Source organism: Botryllus schlosseri, chromosome 1, assembly GCF_051294905.1.
Source record: "Botryllus schlosseri isolate E-star chromosome 1, Bs_hap1, whole genome shotgun sequence".
NCBI classification, from domain to species: domain Eukaryota; kingdom Metazoa; phylum Chordata; class Ascidiacea; order Stolidobranchia; family Styelidae; genus Botryllus; species Botryllus schlosseri.
The window spans coordinates 32,400,953-32,422,718 of NC_137236.1; the positions used below are offsets into that span (position 1 = coordinate 32,400,953).

General features: G+C 42.1%; 1 long non-coding RNA gene across 1 annotated transcript; it reads left to right on the top strand.

Moving 5' to 3' along the window:
* The first annotated feature begins 222 nt into the window (after positions 1-222).
* LOC145435561 (uncharacterized) lies at positions 223-847 on the top strand. Its single transcript, XR_013913892.1, has 2 exons — positions 223-729; positions 798-847. It is a non-coding gene; the product is annotated as an uncharacterized LOC145435561 (long non-coding RNA).
* The last annotated feature ends 20,919 nt before the right edge of the window (positions 848-21,766 follow it).

Below are 21,766 nucleotides of genomic sequence, written 5' to 3' on the forward strand. Positions count from 1 at the left end.
CACCTGGTGTGTTCAATGTCAAAGATGTTTACTCTCGAAAAAGATGGAGACAAGTCCAGTACTTGGCTGATCTTTTTTGGACAAGGTGGAAGAAACAATACCTTCCACTACTTCAGATTCGCCAAAAATGGAATGAAAAGAAAAGAAATATCACTGTAGGTGATGTTGTGCTTGTGTTGGATCAAAACCTACCTCGTAACATGTGGTTGCTAGAACGTGTGATTGAGACCCTACCTGACAAGTCTGGGTTGGTGAGAAGCGCGAGAGTGTTTACCAAAACGAATATTTTGAAACGACCCATAAACAAATTGGTGCTTCTCTGTGAAGCTCGTGACTGTTGAGAGCTGAAACTTGTTACAGTTTTTTGAGTATTGTAACCTTTCGTTTCTTTGTGTTTTTATTGTGAATTTGCAGTTGTGTAAAAATTGCCAAACTTGCATAAATTCAAATTTTCAATTTTTAAAGGGCCAGGATGAAGTCGCGATTTCAGACTTCAAGAGCCATAAACATCACGGTTCAATAAACCTTGTATGACCTTTGTGACGTAACTGTTATATAGTTCACTGCCGTTCAGTTTCGCCCTCGTTGCCTGCTTTGTATCAGTTGCTAATATTTCGACTATCAATCTTATTCAATCGTATTTACCTCGCAATTTTTATAGATCCTAAAATAATTATTATGAATAGTCTGATTCGAAATTTGTAACTGTCCTCAAGGAAACACCGTCAAGTAAGTATATATTGATTTATCCGGTACTAAACAATTTGTGTTAATTCGCTGTGTATTAATGCTTTCAGAAAACCGTTTTTCGTCTGTGTAAAATAAAATCCAACGAAGCAGGCAGAAACGCGTCATCTTGGGGTGTTGGATAGGACAGTTATATCTCTATTGTGTATACGTGGAAGATTCCACCCCTCTTTCGCGGTTACAATGTGTGCTCGCTTTCAGCGAAGCGCCTATAGAAAGTATCAACATCGCCACGCATCTCTGGAGCCCTACGCAACAAGCGGGCTGAGGTAATCGATATCATAATAATCTGACATATCCAATGTAGACTACTTAGACGTAGCCTACATATCTCTATCAGCTGAAGGATATTGCGCGAAAATTGGTAGGGACCAAATACATTCTGTGGACCCAGTTCTACCTTTACAAATCAAGGAAAGGCTGGTAATGTGTGCTCGCTTTTAGCGAAGCGCCTATAGAATGTATCAACAGCGCCACGCATCTCTGGAGCCCTACGCAACAAGCGGGCTAAGGTAATCGATATCATAATAATCTGACATATCCAATGTAGACTACTTAGACGTAGCCTACTTATCTCTATCAGCTGAAGGATATTGCGCGAAAATTGGTAGGGACCAAATACATTCTGTGGACCCAGTTCTACCCTTACAGATCAAGGAAAGGCTGGTAATGTGTGCTCGCTTTTCGCGAAGCGCCTATAGAAAGTATCAACAGCGCCACGCATCTCTGGAGCCCTACGCAACAAGCGGGCTAAGGTAATCGATATCATAATAATCTGACATATCCAATGTAGACTACTTAGACGTAGCCTACATATCTCTATCAGCTGAAGGATATTGCGCCAAAATTGGTAGGGACCAAATACATTCTGTGGACCCAGTTCTACCTTTACAAATGAAGGAAAGGCTGGTAATGTGTGCTCGCTTTTAGCGAAGCGCCTATGGAAAGTATCAACAGCGACACGCTTCTCTGGAGCCCTACGCAACAAGCGGGCTAAGGTAATCGATATCATAATTCATAATAATCTGACATATCCAATGTAGACTACTTAGACGTAGCCTACATATCTCTATCAGCTGAAGGATATTGCGCGAAAATTGGTAGGGACTAAATACATTCTGTGGACCCAGTTCTACCCTTACAAATCATAGAAAGGCTGGTAATGTGTGCTCGCTTTTAGCCAAGCGCCTATAGAAAGTATCAACAGCGCCACGCGTCTCTGGAGCCCTACGCAACTAGCGGGCTAAGGCAATCGATATCATAATAATGTGACATATCCAATGTAGACAATTTAGACGTAGCCTAAATATCTCTATCAGTTGAAGGATAATGCGCGAAAATTGGTAGGGCCCTAATACATTCTGTGGACCCAGTTCTACCCTTAAAAGTCAAGGAAAGGCTGATAAGGCGTGCTCGCTTGTACCGAAGCAAATAGAAAAGTATCAACAGCGCAGCGTTTCTCTGCGACGCGATTGCACATAGCTATTGCCGCGACGTCAGCTGATCCCACTCTCGCCGCTCGGCCGCATCCTTCGTCTTGAGTTTCTCTCTCGTTTAGCCAGACAGCATTGTTGCGTCACACTGCCAATCTACTCAACAATGAATAATTTGGGGCTGATTGTGGGGGTTCCAGGGCCATGAGTGGAATAAAATTTATATTTTCGTAATCAGTGCAGAGTCAGCTTTCGATTGATACCCGATTCATCAAATTTATTGCCCGGCAAGCCGGTCAAAGATAACCGTCAAATTGCCTGTAGCCAAATGGAAATTGTGACGTGATACAATTTCATTGAACCGTGACATTTGCTTGTGTCGACACCATATAGGACACTATGGTCCAAGTTTCAAGCATGTCCGTCAAGTAGAACAGAATCTAGGTTTCTGGTGGCGCTAGAGAGTTGATATTTTCATGGATGATTGCTCTCGGCAAGACCAATCATCAGTCCAAGTTTCAAGCATGTCCGTCAAGTAGAACAGAATCTAGGTTTCTGGTGGCGCTAGAGAATTGATATTTTCATGGATGATTGCTCTTGGTAAGATAAATCATCACTCCAAGTTTAAAGTGGATTCAACAAGTTTTGAAGGTGTTACAGCCATTTTTCGTTTTGACCAGGTTGTGGTGGCGCTAGAGAGTTGATTTTGCATGGATGAATGCTTATGGCAAGGCCAATTACCAGTCCAAATTTCAAGTATATTCGTCAACTAACAAAAATCTTACAGTATTTTTAATGTCTTACGAGGCTATTTAAGCATGTTCTGGTTGCGCTAGAGACTTGATTTTTATTTTTCTGGAAAGGGCGGGAAAAGCCGAATAATCCATGTGAATTTCAAGTCAATCGGACCACAAAATCTAAATTTTTTCTGGACCCCTAATTTCTGAAAAACCATGTTGTGGTGGCGCCAGAGAGTTAATTTTTTTTTCTGGAAAGAGCTCGGAAAGGCGATTAATCTATGTAAATTTCAAGTAAATCGGCCAACGTTTACTATTTTTCCAAGTACGAAATGTGTTCGAAATAAAAAAACCCGAACGTTTTCTGTTATTTCTCCTTCAGTTTTCACACTATCGTCTCGGGGAAGGTGGCGTTCGAAAGATGTCTGTAAGAAAAATCCAGACGTTTTGGAATTATCTCGATAGCTATCACGGCCTTCAAATGACAGCTATTTGAAAATGACAGTTTTTCAGGAAAATTCGATTGACGTCATCGTTCCGGTGGGCGGTCACGGCGCGCCAATTCAGAAAGTATATAAACCGGAGTTTCGAGCGGCGGAGCTCATTACGCGTTAATTGGTTGTATTAAGGTAAGCATCGGCCGTGCGTCAGGTGTCTTTTAGAAATATTTTTTGCAGATAAACAAAGAAAACTGGTATCGCTGGGATACATTGACTTATCATAAATATTTAATCTACGTCTGCGCTGTGCAGTTAGATTTAACAGTCGTACCGTCGTACCTAGACTTTAGTGCCGTACACGTGGTTGCCGTACAGACTTACCTCGCCTTACACGCTTTTGCCGTAAACAGATTCCCAACGTACACGCAGTTGTCGTTGTTCTTTAAAACCTACAAACAGCGCAATACATATACGGTAGCCTCAAGTTAAACAGATTTACCTGCAGTCCAGGGCTGTCTTGCCTGCAGTCTTCACAAACATACGGCTCGCGCTGTATTGTCTGCAGTTTCGACACACATACACGGATCGCGCAACTTAGGCTGCTTTGCCTGCATCTCTGACATACACACAGCTGCTTCGCTGTCGCGCCTGTTCTTCCAAACAACATTGCCTGTAGTTCTAATAATCACACGGTTTCTTTGTGGCCTTACCTGCAGATCAGAAAGACACCACCGGCATATCAGCATACGCGCAGCTGCCTTGCTTGAAGATTCGGGTTTTAAAAGAGCGAGGTTGCCTTGATCTGAACTGAAAGATAGGCCTGTCCTTGCACAATCACGCAGTTTCGGATTCAACCAAGAAATAGAAAACTTCACCTTCCTTTCAGTAGTGAATTCCACAGCCTTGCGGTCGCGCGGCGTCTTGACTTGCTGAACAGTCTTGTAAAAGGTTGTTGTGGCTGTGCGTCCCTTTTGCACAGCAGCAAGCAGGAACTACCTGAAATACAAAATACAAAGATTACCTACATATTAGGATTAAAACTAACTGACATCCAAGAAAACTGAGCTGTAAAGACAACAGACAGCTACATAGGCTTAGAAAACGCCGATACTTAGGTTAGAGTATTGGAAGAATTGGACAACTTGGCAGTAGAGATTTTGACAAGGCGGCATAATACAACGAATAAATAGAAGCTTGTAAATAACCTACGAGCGTAATTCAGCTTGTGGAGACAAATAAATACCGAATTAAATAGAAATATCGCTACAAATTCCAGGCTGCGGACAGAAGATCCGCGCTTAGATAGACAATCGGACGGAACAAAAGGACACCTTTGTCTCCCGATTTTTGATTTGTCTAGAGGCATTGTTGATATAACTAGCCACAGAGCGGTCAGAGGCTACAAGAATGAAAGGGAGAACTAGATCAATTGACTTAATCTTCAGTGAAGAAATAGAACTGAAACAAGCAATTGAACTGGTAACAGAAAATGAACTACTAACAGAAAATGAACTACTAAAAGAAAATGTTGTACAACTGGAAGGCCTCTTCCAAAACGGCATACGTGCATACAACATAACTTATGAAACAGAGGAAACAAAAACAAGAGGTAATGAAAAAAACAAAAAGAATAATCAAAACGGAAGATTATACAGTGTGGCTGTATAAACCCAGAAATCAAAAATACACAATAAACATTAGGGCAGTCCCTACAGAGATTGAAAACAGTGAAATAAAAGAACTATTATCGGCCTTAAACTGTGGAAAAGTTGGTACAGTTGAAAAAGTGCATCATAAAGGCACGATGATATACAACGGCTTCAGGCTGCAGCAAACCGCTGCAGCAAAAAGTTGGAAGGACACTTGTAGGGAAAACAACCTCATAGATGTCTTCAGAACCAGACACCACATGAAAAAACTTTACACCATTAAAAAATTCCACCAAGAGAGAAGGATAGACAGGGTGTACTGCTCCAAAGAGATACAACAAGAAATACAAGGATTTGAATATAAAATTAATTTGATGTCAGACCACTTATACATGGGAATCTTGACAATTAGGAAACCTGAATCAAGCAAATGGGGTCCAGGAATATGTAAAAATGATGTTGAATTATACAAGAATAAAGCGGTTAGGTCTGAGATAACACAAATATACGAGTTATATGCAGAGCAGAAAAAAATGAACAGTCACATCACTGAGTGGTGGGACGGAATAAAAACAGTTATAAAGAACGTATTAATAAGGAACGGGAAAGAACTAAGTAAGGAAAGGAAAAAAAGAATGAGAATTCTAACAACCAAGATAAATAACGTAGAAAGGAATTCGGCAGAATTTCACGAATTAATTTCGGAACTAGGAGATCTAGAGAAAGAAGACTTCAAAAAATCATTAATACAAGCAGGTATTGATGATAGGGAGATAAACGAAAAACCGAGTAAAGAAGTCGTTGAAAGATTGAGAGCCAAGATAGAGAAACAAAACATAGCACAATTAGTAGATGATGATCAGAACTTGCTAACCAATGAAAACGAAATAATGGGAGAAGTAACGAACTTCTACCAAAATCTATGGGGTAGAAAACCAACAACAGATAGACACAAACAATGCCAACTTGTGGAAGAAGTAAAGGACGTGGAAATAACACCAAGATAGAGAAACAAAACATAACACAATTAGTAGATGATGATCAGAACTTGCTAACCAATGAAAACGAAATAATGGGAGAAGTAACGAACTTCTACCAAAATCTATGGGGTAGAAAACCAACAACAGATAGACACAAACAATGCCAACTTGTGGAAGAAGTAAAGGACGTGGAAATAACACCAAGATAGAGAAACAAAACATAACACAATTAGTAGATGATGATCAGAACTTGCTAACCAATGAAAACGAAATAATGGGAGAAGTAACGAACTTCTACCAAAATCTATGGGGTAGAAAACCAACAACAGATAGACACAAACAATGCCAACTTGTGGAAGAAGTAAAGGACGTGGAAATAACACCAAGATAGAGAAACAAAACATAACACAATTAGTAGATGATGATCAGAACTTGCTAACCAATGAAAACGAAATAATGGGAGAAGTAACGCACTTCTACCAAAATCTATGGGGTAGAAAACCAACAACAGATAGACACAAGCAATGCCAACTTGTGGAAGAAGTAAAGGACGTGGAAATAACACAAGAACAAATGGATATCCTTAACGGTCCCATTTCTGAAGATGAAACAAAGGAGGCTATCGATAAAATGCAGAGTGGGAAATCGCCGGGCAGCGATGGACTATCTGCTGAATTTTATAAAGCCTTCTGGAAATTGATTAAGACTGAATTGACAGAAGTCATGAACAATGCCTTTTTGTTTAATCAACTATGTGAATCCTGGACGAAGGGCATAGTTAAAATGATTTACAAAAAAGGAGATAGCAAAGAACTTAGAAACTATCGTCCGTTGACCCTGCTCAACACGGACTATAAGATTCTATCTAAAATAATTAACAGAAGACTGTCAGAGATCATGCCTAACATTTACAAAAGCCAAAAATGCAGCGTGAACCAACGCTACATTCATGACGCCACGTTGAACATTAAAGCAGCCATCGATTACACCAAGTATAAAAAGAAGCCTTTATTCATAGCCAGTTTTGACCAAGAGAAGGCTTTCGATATGGTAAATCATGAATATTTGATGAAATTGAATCTTGGAACAAAATTCCACAGATACATTGAAACGACGTATAAAAAAGCAACCAGCAATGTAGTGGCAAATGGGAAGATATCGCAGACAATTAAAATAGGGTTACCATATTTTTGTAATCCAAATTCCGGACGCTCCTCAGCGCCCACTAGCGGATTTCAAAATGCGGTGTTATATTGTGGATCAATATGACGTCACACCAGCGAAGCTTTGTCTATCGACTAGAGGTGGTCAAGATCCGGTTCAGGAGTATGTGGTTGTGTGTTGTGGGTTATAACCAGGGCCGAAGCCACATTTTTCAGCCCCACCATGGCCTTAGTAGGCCATGGCCCCACCCCGTCCATCGTAATCGATGCAAGTTCTGGGGCTTACTATATGCATCTGGTCGTTAAATGATTTGAATGAAGTATGTCAATAATATTGGTTCTTCCATGTATTACTATATAATTTGATCCTCACTCCGCCCACATGATCAGAGTTTGCGGTAGAGCTGGTGGAGGATGATGAATTCGAAAATGCGAGGAGCGTAATGGTACTTCGTCAAGTCATGTCCAAACGGCCTAAACCGACTCTATGAAGATACCGTTAGACTCATTTCTGTGTTATTTTTATTTATTTTTGATCACATTTTTGCGAGGGTGGTAGTCCCGATATTAAGACCAATATATGTGACACTAAATTGATTTAGGAAAAAATTATGAGCTTACTTCTAAATTCCGGACATTTAGGCATATTTTAGAAATTCCTCCCGGATACAGATTTAACAGTGAAATTCCGGACATGTCCGGGAAATTCCGGACGTATGGCAACCCTAAATTAAAATCAAAAGAGGAATAAGGCAGGGCTGCCCAATGAGTATGTCACTGTACGCCATTGCGGCAGACCCTTTGATAAGAAAAATAATAAAAGACGAAAAGATCAAAGGTGTTTCGATAGGCAACCAGGGCGAAATGAAAATGCAGCAGTACGCTGATGACCTGACAGCAACAGTAACGGACGAGGAATCTATAATAAAAGTCCTGCAACATCTGCAGGACTTTGAAAGAGCCACGGGCCAGAAAGTCAACAAATCCTTGCGACAAACAAGGAGGCGAAGAAAAGGAGGAGAAACCCAGAGATTAACGAGTTCTACCACGAACAAATTAAGGTACTGGACTCCTAGGAGAGAAGAACGTAGAGGAGATGTGGATGAGAAAAATAGCCAAAGTGGATGAGAAAGATAGTCAAAGTTAAAAACATACTTAACTTATGCAAAGGAAGAGACCTTACCTGGATTGGTAAAGAGAACGTGCTTAACAGCTTGGCAACCTCGCAGATTTTGTATGTGGCGCGAGTGTATCCACCTGGAAAACAACATACAAAAGCACTTAACAAACTGTTCTTTGAGTTTCTTTACCACCCAGAAAAGATGGAGACGATATCCAGGATTAAACTAGCCTCAAGTAAAGAGAAGGGAGGCATGGCAATTCCATTCCCAATATGGAAAGCCACTACTAGCGACATAATGAAGATGAGAGACCTAGCTAACATTGACACACCAGAAGAATTTTGGCAAAAACACGCATTATATCAATTAGGAACCAAAATCAACCAAATTAATCCGGAACTGTACACCAACAGCACCCCGCACAAAAATGTACCAAATAAAGATTGGGCCGCAACCTTGAAAAAATACAAAAATTTGAAGTGGGGAAGAGAACAGCTTCAAGAAGCTAACTTCAAAACAATATACACTACATTAACAGACATGCATGGGAAAAAGGAAGACACGATCTCAAACACCAACGAAGAAAAGATTATAAACTACAGAATAGCACAAGACGGCTATAACTTTGGATCGAACAAAAAAAGACGTGGAATGCTAAAAATAATGAAAGGGAAAATGGAAAAACATAAATGCAAATACTGCAAAATAAACGAAGAAACGGTAGACCACGTGTTTACCGAGTGCACAGTGACGTTAGCGGTGTTGAGAGGAGTGGAGAGAATCCTGGACTTGTCACCTGCAAAAACAGACATGATATTAATGAACAAGCTAAATTCAGATGGATTGATACTTACAATGATATCAATTTACAAAAGAACGGTGCTGACACACAAACAATACCTCGACATTGAAATTATGAACTTGGAGGAAGAAAAGAAATGGAGAAGAGACGCAATCAAGAAAATCCTGGGGAAACTGTTGCAGAGATTCAAGCTGCACGAAAATACCCAGAAGAACAAAGAAATAAAGAAATGGACGGAAAAAATATCTATTTTCATGTCCGAAGAAGAATAAAGAATTGGACAGGAAATGTGAATGCCTTCCTGTCCAAAATGAACAAAAACGGACGGGAAAAGACAACATACCGTCGTCTCGTCAGGTGAGGAATGACGAAATGATGGGATGATGGAAAAGAAGAGGAAAATGGAAAGATGCGCGGCGATTTCATGTATTTCATGTTAGTTTGTGCCGCGCGCGGTAATTAATTTGCATTTTTTGTATTGAAATTATATGAATGTAATAAATACTCGGCGGTTAGCCAAAAGAAAGAAAAAAAAAAGAGCTAGATACAAGTTAGACAGGTCGCTGGTTATGGCGAAAGACAGGTGCTGCAGAGTGGCCGGCGTCCTCCAGGGGGACTTGCCCCCTGAGTCTGGCTGGGGCAATATTTTCGCGCGGACGGTTTTTTCGCTTGTGCGCGGCTTTCATTGAAAACGCGTCAGGGGGGTGGGGGGTATTCGCGCGGTGCGTTTTTGCGCATCGCGCGGCTGGTTTTTTCGGTTGTGCGCGGCTTTCATTGAAAACGCGCCAGCGGGGTGGGTCGTAGCGCGGCGTTGGGTGGGACCCTCTGGGACCTGCCCACGTGTCCGGGACGCACCAGACCCAGCGGGTAAACGGCAGGAGTAATTTTTTAGCACGACATCGTCGTGAGGCCCGTGTGTCGCACCGGTGGTCGACCCGTGATTTGGACGCCCAATAATGTATCGCAGCCGCAACCGGCCCAGCCTGCAGCTGCGGTCCGTGTTCGTGAAGGGATGGCCGCAAGGCCGCGTCGCACGATCCGGGCTCCGGTCCGAATGGACTTGTAGTTTCAAGAACTGTGGTTTAAAGTTTCGTTCGTGCTTGAATTATAGCTGTGACATCAAATTTTTACGCATTGTACCACCTTTTTTAGTTATATTAAGTTAATTTAACTGTTTTCTTTTGGCCACCTTTGCTAGTATCGTGTTTTATTGCTTAATGTGTCGTTCTTATTTTTTGTTGGCCACTTGTGTCTAGTCTTTGTCTTATTTTATGTTATTATTATCACATTTTATCGCTTTTATCCCTCGCTTAAACTGTGCATTGCATTTCTTTTAATCGCTTGTTTATTTTTCAGATCATATTATCATAGCGTTAGTGTAAACGTGTTCTAAAACACTAGTTAACCACTGCAATGCGTCTAGAACAGAATGGGGCAGAAAGAGGTCGGTGTCAGCTGGTCGGAACAGTGCGATGGTGTTAAGCCGGGGTTGGAGGGAGGACGACTCTTCGTGAGAGAAGAAGTACTGTGTAACAGTACGTAAACTTTAGTGAGCATTGCGTTGTTCGATCACGCCGTGCTTTCTAAAGCTTTATTTACTGTTACATACTATCACAATACTAATATAAAATAGTTGTGTAGAAAGTGTTTGTGCTTGCGAGGTCATGATACAGTGTCTTGCCTGTCTTGCATGTGCTGTTCTGAGTTGTACGTGCAAGGTTTGGCAAAACACTGTTTCGTGACAGTGCATGGTTTCGTTGTAGGGAAACTAGCTGGTATGTGTCACTATGTACACTTCAAAGTGCATCAACCTGTTACCCAGGTTCATGTTCCGTGAAGTCAACATAGTGTTACAAAACATCGTAATAATCGTCGGACATAATCGAATTAAAGATGCGCAAGTTCTTGCGTAAGACCGTGTAGTGGCGTTGTTGCTGTTCTGCATATTTAATCCGCGAATCATGTACATCATTCACGTTCCATTTGTGCCTTTCAAGTTCATATATTACCACCCGTCTTCTTTGCTTGAACAACATTTTGGCTTGCAGTTTTATTGTGCAATTCGTGTCATGTATCGAATTTTTTTCGCGTTTGTCAGGAAGTTGCGTTTCAATTCTCTTTACGTTCGTTTTTAATGACATTCATGTTGCTGTGTTGAATGGTGCTTTCAATTGACACTTGTATTTGTCTACAGATACTCTAGCTATATCATTATAATGACTAAATCGAACCCTACGGCCGGCGAAGGCTACTTCGAGCAGACTGTATATCGAATTGACGACTTGCAACATCCTCAGATCGTTAAAGTGGAAACGAAGATTTTACCGATTCCTGCTCATTCTGAACCTGAACCCGAACCGGTTCCTGATCCAGAGAACCCAAATGCTTATCTCTTGGTACCAGCCGACCTGAACCACGAAGGTCGTAAAACGCTGATAAGTGCTGAGCAATACGTGGCTTGGTATCAAGAAAGATTTCCTGGTCAACAGGAGAAGGTCCAGGATGAAGGTGATCTTTTCGATGGGTCGGCACAGGACAGTCCGAAATTTCCGACGGATGGCAATGGAGGAAACGTTTACGAGATGGTCAAACTGGCGACGCAGAAAAACCAAGATGGCGAAGCCACAAACTCAACGGCGTCTGCTGAACAGTGATTGAGACCAAACAAAACTTGCAAATGTTTTTCGTCGGCATGAACTCAAACGTTACTTGTGCTTTCTGTTTCTTCGAATTCTTGTCGTTCGATACGCATTTGTCTTAGTTGTCGCAGTATTTCTGGCGTTGTAAAAATTAGTAAAGTATATCTTGAACTATACTACATTCCATGAAGTTGTCCGTGATATCTCCTAATTTGCGTTTACGTTAACATCATCCACAATTTGTATGTAATCTAGCTAGACGTATCAAGTCTCATCACTTTTTATTTCGATAGCGTTGTTTTGCAAATGTTTAACAGTCGATGTTTTGTTTCCTGAAACAGTACAGTAACTTAAAAATGTCGTATAGAACTCCGACGAAAAGCCCTTTCGGAAAGGAGAGGAGGAAGAATCCTGATTTTTCTGTCGACTGGTATCAACATTTTCCATGTCCTGAGATGTTTAGACGGCAACCAGCTCGAATCGATTCGATTGAAGTTACCTGGCCCAGAAGACGACGACTGCTACGAAGTATTGCGTGATCTTCTGATGCGTGAGTACGCTGTTCCCTTACGAGACCGTGTTAAGGAGCTTTATAGTGATCGCTGTAGGGATTTAAAACCCTCTGAACTTCTGAAAAAATTGCGAAATGCAATGGGGGCTCTATCAAACACACGAAGTTCTGACTGTTATTTGAAAGAAACGTTCCTTCATCATTTGCCAGATCATATTGCTGGGATATTGTCGTCACATGTAGACGATACTGTGGAACAGCTTGCCCTACGAGCTGATATAGTATATACACTCGCGCTTCTCCTCGTGTGGTTTCAAATCATTACTGTTATCCTCAGACTAATCAATTGGATGAATTGCAACGAACTGTTCAATCGATAGCTCGAGAGGTCAGGGAATTGAAAGCGATACCTTCGACACGACAAGTATCTGTATCTGACGGATAACAATCACGTGATTTCAATCGTAGTTCCGCTCCCCGTCCTGAACCATTCCGCTCCCCGTCCTGAACGCTGTCAAACCGTTCAGAGACACGTGGTGAGGTAACTCAATTTGCTCATCTGCGTGGTACGAATCAGTTGTGCTTTTATCATGATAAATTCGGTGATCGAGCTCGAAATTGCCGTCCATCCTGCTCCTACTCCTCAAATCGCCCTTTTAGACGGAGGCCTCGTGAGGGATCGCAACAATTTTCAACAGTGAATGCTAACTTCGAGTGTCAGAACCCTTTATTGCATGTGCGAGATTCGTTCTCAGGACAGATTTTCCTGGTCGATACAGGAGCATCCGTTTCTATTCTACCGACTTCAAGTAACGTTTTCAAGAGTAAACCAGGACCAAATCTGTACGCTACAAATGGATCGAAAATTGCGACGTTTGGAACGAGATATTTACGGATCGAGTTATCCGATAGACACAAGTATGGATTTCGATTCTATATCGCCGATACACACATTGCCATATTGGGGGCTGATTTTATTGAGCGATTTTCTCTCGTCGTTGATTTGAGGAGCAATTGTCTGATTGATACTGTTTCAGGAGGTTTCATTCCTGGCTGGAAGTGTAATCCAGTAGTTCGCGGTTTGAACTTTATAGCGCCTGATCACAATACGCCATATGTAGATCTTTTGTCGAGCTTCAGCGATATTACCATCCCACGGAATGCAGCAGGACGAGCTACTCACGGTACTGTACATCGAATTATTACTAATGGATGTCCCACTCGATCTCGCTGTCGCCCATTGCCGCCCCATTTGAAACAGAAGGTGAAGAATCGATTGCAAGAGATGTTGAAGTCCGGTGTAATCATTCGCTCAAAATCGCCTTTTGCCTCTCCCATTACTGTCGTACCAAAGGGGTTAGACGATATTAGAATCTGTGTCGACTATAGGAAATTAAACAATCAAACGGTCAAGGATCGCTGGCCTGTCCCATTTTTGCGTGATTTTACCAATGACCTGTCGAACTGTAATGTTTTTAGCAAAGTTGACTTAGCGAAGGCGTACCATCAAATCCCTCTTCATCCGGACGATCAAGAGAAGGCTGCTTTTATTTGTCCCGAAGGTCTATTCCAGCCAACGACGATGATGTTCAGCTTGACCAACGCTTGTAGTACTTTTAGTCGTTTTATATCTGAAGTAACCGAAGGACTGGACAATATATTTGTGTTTTTAGACGACATTTTAATTGCGACTCGTACTGAAGAAGAGCACATGGCAACATTGACGAAGTTGTTTTCAAGGTTTCGGAAGTTCGGACTGGTCATAAATGTTGATAAGTGCAGTTTCGGTAAGGAAGAAATCGAATTTTTAGGTCACCTTGTTAATGCAAGGGGAATTAGTCCCTTGCCATCAAAGGTAGAAGTAATCTCTAACTATCCTCGTCCCGAAAATGTGAAACAACTACGTTCATTCCTTGGACTAGTCTGCTATTACCACCGTTTTGTCAAAAACTGTGCCGAGATTTTGAAGCCACTGTATGACGTGGCCAATGCAGCATCGAATAAGCGTGATCGTGTCAAATGGACAGATAGTGCTAACACAGCTTTCGAACGCATCAAGACCGAACTGTCCGATAATGTCATATTATCCCACCCGATTCACGATGCTGAACTGTCACTCGTGGTTGACGCTAGTCAAGTCGGAATTGGAGCTGTTTTGCAACAGAAAAGTGATGATTCGTGGTTACCCTTGGCTTTCTTCTCGAAAACCTTGAACCCGACACAACGCAAGTACTCCGCATTTGATCGCGAGCTTTTAGCGGCTTATTCGGCAATCAAGCATTTTCATGTCCAGCTAAAGGGTAGGAAATTTCAACTGATTACCGATAATGACGGCCTTGTAAAATCGTTAAGGAATCCGACCGACAGACTTCTGGATCGTCAAGCAAGACAGTTGGAATTCATCACGGAAAATACCGACGACGTCAGACACATCAAGGGGAATCTGAACACAGCTGCGGATACTCTCTCAAGACTCGAGGTGAACGCGATTTTTCCGAACACCGTTCCCGTCACAGCGGAAGCATTACTACAAGCCCAGAAAGATGATGATGAGCTCAAAGAACTCCTCGCTAACGCTGGTGACCATTCGTTGGATCTCGCGGAAGTACATTTCGAAGAGTTGAACGATCCTATCATCTTCGACAAATCGTTACCTGGTAGAGAACGTCCCTACGTTCCTGCGCCGCTTCGAGATACTGTAATGCAAAGTGTGCATGATATTTCGCACCCCGGTATACGCGCGACCACTAAATTGATAGCTGAACGTTATGTATGGCCTGGTATGAAACGACATGTGAACAAGTTCGTGCGTCATTGTCAGCAGTGTCAACGATCGAAGATTCATAGGCATACTCGAACTCCAATCAATAACCTTCCCGTCCCTTCCGAACGCTTTCACACGGTTAACGTGGACATATTGTCACTCCCGAATAGTTGCGGTTACTCGTATATTCTGATGTGTGTTGATCGCTATACTCGCTGGCCTGTATGTGTTCCCATGATGGACATTCGTGCTCAATCTATTATTGATGCGTTTAGTTTTGGCTGGGTGTCGAATTTCGGCTCACCCCGTAAAGTAATAACCGACCGAGGAAGTCAGTTTACCTCGCTGGAATGGACTCGGTATATGCAATTCTTATGTATTTTCCATATCACAACCTTGGCGTATAAGCCGGAGCAAAATTCTCTTGTCGAACGCTATAACAGAACTTTGAAAGCCTCCCTTCGCGCATTAGAAAGTCCTCATAATTGGTATCATCATTTAGGCTTAATTGTTTTAGGGCTGCGATGTTCTGTCAAGGAAGATCTCGGTTATTCACCAGCAGAGCTTGTGTATGGCACTTGCCTTCGATTACCCGGTCAATTAGTCAATCCCTCTTCCAGTGGTAATAACGCTAATGATTTCAACTACGTCGGTGAATTGAAACGCTTTTTCTCAGCCTTGGGTGAGATGCCGACTAAGTTTCATTTGAATCAAAAATCTTATGTCCCAAACGATTTGAATAATTGCACGCACGTTTTCTTGCGGATAGATGGTCATCGTAGATCACTCGATCCGGTTTATTCTGGACCACATCAAGTTTTAAAACGCACTAGTAAATGTTTCACAATTCAAACGAATAAGGGTCCGTATGACGCCTCAACCGACAGGCTTATACCTGGCAGACTTCCCATCGAGCGTCTCGACGAATTGACGCCACCGCAAGTTGACACTTCGCGAACAAACTCTGTGTCGGCCAGTGGCCGTATTACTCGTACTCCACATCACTTGAATGATTTTGTGTTGTCACCAGTATTTAATATGGATATTTAGTGTGTTACTCGTTCACTTTTCCGCCATCACTTGTATTTTTTCGCAACAGGCTCCTTCATCTCCTGTATGTTCTATAAATCGTTTCTTGAGCCTTTCACATTGTAAAGTGCATCATTATCGCTAAACGAAAAATTGTGTCGTTTATAGCTTTACCACCACGCCCATCTCACTTTCATTAGTCGTTAGAACATTTAGAATTGAACTCGTATTCGAAACCTAAACTGTAATCACTACCTTGTCATGCTGGTAGTGTCCTTCATTCGTATATACTTGAATCGCCGACTGATGTAGTGTCCATATTATATCCTAAAGCTTTTACCAACCAGGGGGGCCCTTGTAGCGTACCGCTCCATGATTAACCTATAATTACCCTCGCTGATCACTGATTATGTTGGACCCATGTGTGCCAGTCGATTTTAGTCGCCGTCCGGGTCAGTTGCTTTTAGTCACCGTCCGAGCCAGTCGTCTTTTAGTCCCCGTCGGACGAGCATATCGTCATGTTTTAGTTGTTTTAATAAAAGAGCAATGCTGACTAGTCTACTTTGACTTATCGAGCCGCGGACCAAGAAGAACGCGCGCCCACGACAGAGCACGCTATACGTGTCTGACACGGGTTTTCCAGTTGTTCGGTAACTATTTTTTAAAATATTTTTTGCACCTAGCACAATAACTAGAACTATACTCACTTTTCGAAAATCCGCAACTAGAATTCAGTGTTGGGATGACTCAAGTCATGACTTGACTCGGGGCCCAGAAATGTGGATTGACTTGTGACTCGAAGCAAAATTTACGGGTCAATTTCAAGTCATCACCAAGCGGTGTCGATTAAATCACCCCATCTTATCTATGTTCGGATTGTTCGCGATATGCCGGTGTCACTTGTGAGAGGAGTGTTAGTCATTCACTGCTTGCATTTTTCACTGATCTTTCATTGTTATATCACAAATTAATTTGACCGCAAACGAAACGAGCACAGCTTACGTCGTCGTAGTAGTAGTAGTACATTTCTGTAATAGCACGTACCTTTGTTTCTTAGACGACTCAATGCTTACATTGCGCAGTGCTCACGTTTGCCAACCCTCTTGTATCGAACGAACATAGTTTATGCGTTTTTATTCTCACGTATGTGTATAGTGTAGTACGAGTACTATATAGTACCATATCAATTTGTTGGTCTGGTATTTATTTTGGACTTCCGGCAGTCGACGAGCATGTCCACATTCAAGTCGAAATACAAGCAATTACTTCTAAATAAATACTAGTCCATCCTCAAGATTACCGGACCACGACTGACCTATCGATCTCGCTTCCCATGACATGCCGACCTATTTCTTGTCGCTATGCCTTCTTCTATACCAGGGGTCACCAACCTGGTGCCCGCGGGCACCAGGTAGCCCGTGAGCCTGCTCTAAAATAGATCGAATAGCAGCATTTGCCAATATTCGTCAGATTATCACCAGTGAGCTTTTAAATATGTAAATTGAGTGATTTAGCTATTCTTGTTTAAATCAAACTATAACATGTGACTTAGAAATGACAATATATATAAACACTTAAAATGATGATATAAAATATCCTCAATTAAAATTAGTAATATACCAACATGTAATAGAATAACAAGAGATCGAAGACGTAGAGTACGGCGTGGGCTACTGCTCAGTGCTCATACATGCGATATGACGGCATGCCATCCACGGTCTTCTTGAAATGGTGGGGGCTCAGTTATGGTAGCCCGACGTCCCGGACAATGCCAAAGTAGTAAACAACATTATTATCCGGTAGCAGATAGCGGTGACGTAGCCTATACTAGCAGATGCAGTATGCCCATTAGGCTACGTATTGCATCTTTTGACACAGCTTGTCTCTCTTACACTCAACGCAGTTTATAGTAGGCCTACCATGTTTCTAATTTTCTTTAATCGATGCTGCTGTCAGGTATAATGAAATCTGTCATGCCTGGATGCTGAACAGTCCGAGATTGAAATTGTACCACTGCAAAATCACCTCCACCTCAAAGCCCACAAGGCTGCAACTATTGGTGCCTTCCTGACACGGAAAAGTACAGTGGTGAATGCACATTGCGCACTTGCTCAGCAGCGAAGAAGGTTGCAAGCCTGTTTGGTTCAACTTATCGTTGTGTATCAGCCTTTGCGGACACGACATTGATCATCAAAACAAACACAGAACACGCCTCACTAATGCACATTGCACATCTGCAACACTCACTCAGAGTTGCAGTGTAAGTTACATACCAGAGTACAGCGCACTAGTTGATAGCATTCAATGACAGGCCTCGCACTGACTGGTATAGAAACAGATAACACGATGTCCAGTCAAACGTATGACGTGATTTATTTGAAAATCTGAGCTTACAGTTGTTATATAATAATTTATATAAACACGGTGCGAAGTAATTCGTGATTTCTTAAAAAGTCTTATGTGGCTAGCTGGTTGAAATGAGATGTTTTGAATTGAAAGAATCCCTTAGAAGTCTTACCGCTATGCAATACCTGCCCAATGCTATGAATATCAAAGCGGAAATTCCGTCTGATACGGGTAAACGGCGGGAGTAAATGGTAGCCCGTCGCTTCAATCAGTACCCAAAAGTAGCCCTTGGTTGCAAGAAGGTTGGTGACCCCTGTTCTATACTATCTTCTTTACTTTCATTCAGTGTGCATGCCTCCTCTTTACATCGCCTATAGGTCAAGGTGGGTGTCTGATTCCATATAGACAACTCCTGGTCGCTTCGACATCTTCCTTTCTTTTCATTGTATCGCATTTGTTGTGGTGTATTGAACTGATAAAATTGCTAATAAACCAATGATGATGATGAAGTGTTACTGACTGACAGTTGCATGATATAAATGTACCATCGTTACGCCTTGACTATACAGCTGACTTGAAGACTACACATCTATCGTATCGCTGTGTTTGTCTTTTCTTACTTATTTGTGTTAACTCTCATCGTACGAATAAAGAATCTGTCTGTCTGTCTGTCTGTCTGCAACTTCTTTTTCATGTATATTTAGCTTTATATACGTTATTAGATTCAAGATAAATGGCCAATTAATCTGTCTTCCGCCCAGAAAGATGTAATGACTTTGTTTCATCACTCATACTTCGAAAATTCAATTTGACTTGAATCGTGACTTGACTCGTGACTTGGACTCGACTTGACTCGAGTTATCTCTAAAAAAACGAGTGACTTGACTTGACTCGAGTCACCTTCGAAAATCGATTGACTCGACTTGACTCGAGTCAAAATCTGCAATGACTCGTGACTCGAAGGTAGTGACTTGATCCCAACACTGCAAAAATTACACTAATAATTTGTAGTTGGTTTACCGTCAACTATAAAACCAGATTAGCGGGTGTCTAATTTCAAAGACTTTCGACACCCGCCTTCTATCTTATCATTGTATCGCAATTTCGTGGTGTTTTGAAATGATATGAACATACTGCTAATCTGACATTGCTACTTATTTTCACAGGCCTGAAATTTGAATATTAGACACCAAGAACTGCCCAGAAGATGAACGAGAAAGATTTCGACGTTTCAAGAATCGCACCGTGCATCTCATTTCCAAGGCAAACTGCTAATCTGACATTGCTACTTATTTTCACAGGCCTGAAATTTGAATATTAGACACCAAGAACTGCCCAGAAGATGAACGAGAAAGATTTCGACGTTTCAAGAATCGCACCGTGCATCTCATTTCCAAGGCAAAAGCAAAGTACAATGAGAGATTTTTCAACAGACACATAAAGGACACTCGAAAAGCATGGTCAGGACTTAACTCTCTCCTACATCGAAAAAAAGGCCATAATTCAGTTTCGGAAATTGTGAATTCGGATACCGGAAACAAACTTTCAGACCCGGCGGCCATCGCGAATCACTTCAATGAATATTTTTGTAACGTAGGCCCAAATATTGCTTCTTCTATTACAAAACCTGTGTCGGCCAGGTCAGAGGTGAGATCGATATCCCAGTCAATTGTGCTTGAACCTACGACCAAATACGAAGTAGAAGTAGCCATCCACAAACTGAAATCGCACAAGGCCGACGGCTATGACCAAATCCCATCATGGTTTTTAAAAATGATAAGCATGCATATCGGTCAATATATGGCCCAGTTTTTCAACTTCATGATAGAAAATGGAGTCTACCCAAGCTATCTAAAAAAAGCCAGAGTAGTCCCTGTACACAAAGCTGGGGATAGAACTAATGTCACCAACTACCGTCCGATATCCGTTCTCCCATGCATCGGGGTTGTATTCGAAAAGTTGCTCCTCTCCCGCCTGTCCTCATTCCTCGCCAAAATGTCTGTCATTTCCCCTCAACAATTTGGCTTCCGAAACAAACACCAAACCGCACATGCCCTCCTAACAGTGGCCGAACAGTATTATGATATCTCAGAGAAGCGAAATGTGGGATGTAGCATTTTTCTCGATCTAAAAAAAGCGTTTGACTGCGTAGATCATAAAATTCTCATCTCGAAATTGGCGCGTTACGGACTTCGGGGCCCACAACTTGAGCTCATGAAAAGTTACCTCACTGGACGCCAACAAATGGTTGCGATCTCAGACACCTTGTCCTCTCCTCACCTGGTGACCTGTGGTGTGCCCCAAGGCTCAGTACTTGGACCGGTCCTTTTCACCTTATATGTCAACGACATTTTTGAAACCTCCTCATTGAACACCACACTGTTCGCTGATGATACTCACCTCCTCTCTTCCGCATCTTCGACGGCAGAGCTGGATGCCCTGACTGGTGACCAAATGCCCAAAGTCCATGAGTGGACGGCCCAGAACAACCTTTGCATAAACGCCTCGAAATCGCAATTGCTGACAGTAAATTCAAAAAATAACCTAACCGTTAATATCGCTGGTCAGCCCGTTTCCAACACAGATATAATGCCAAATATCTCGGGGTTTTACTGGACTCGAACATGTCCTGGAAGAGTCATATTCAGTCCCTAGAAACTAAATTATCACCGAAGTGCGGCCTGTTCTACAGCCTTAGGCGCTTCATGCCAGCATGGGTTCTTCTGATACTCTTTAAATCCTTAATCCAATCGAAGTTACACTATGGCATCCTCTTTTGGGGGGCTGCCAGTAAAACTGCACTCAAGCCACTGCAAAAACTACAACATAAAGTACTCCGAATCATAGCTAGGGCCCCAAAGGGGCCTGGCTGCCCATCCAACAAGTCGCTGCTGAAGAGATTCGGCGTCCTAAACATAGAAGATATGCGGAAACTAGAAATCGCCAAGTTTATGTATCAGTTCCACTGCGGTCGTTGCCCCGAATATTTCAATGACTTCTTTACCTCGGAATCAAAAGCGCACAAGTACAACACACGCGCGTCCACGTCGTCCAAATATCATATGATCGACCGAAAAGATCATCGCTCTATCAAATATGCCGGACGTGATGTGTGGAACAGTATCCCGCCGGCCATCCGACAGTCGACGAGCATGTCCACATTCAAGTCGAAATACAAGCAATTACTACTAAATAAATACAGTCCATCCTCAAAATTACCGGACCACGACTGACCTATCGATCTCGCTTCCCATGACATGCCGCCCTATTTATTGTCGCTTTCTTTTTCTATACTATTATCTTCTTTACTTTCTTTCAGTGTGCATGCCTCCTCTTTACATCGCCTAGGCCAAGGTGGGTGTCAGATTCCATAGACTACTCTTTGTCGCTTCGACATCTTCCTGT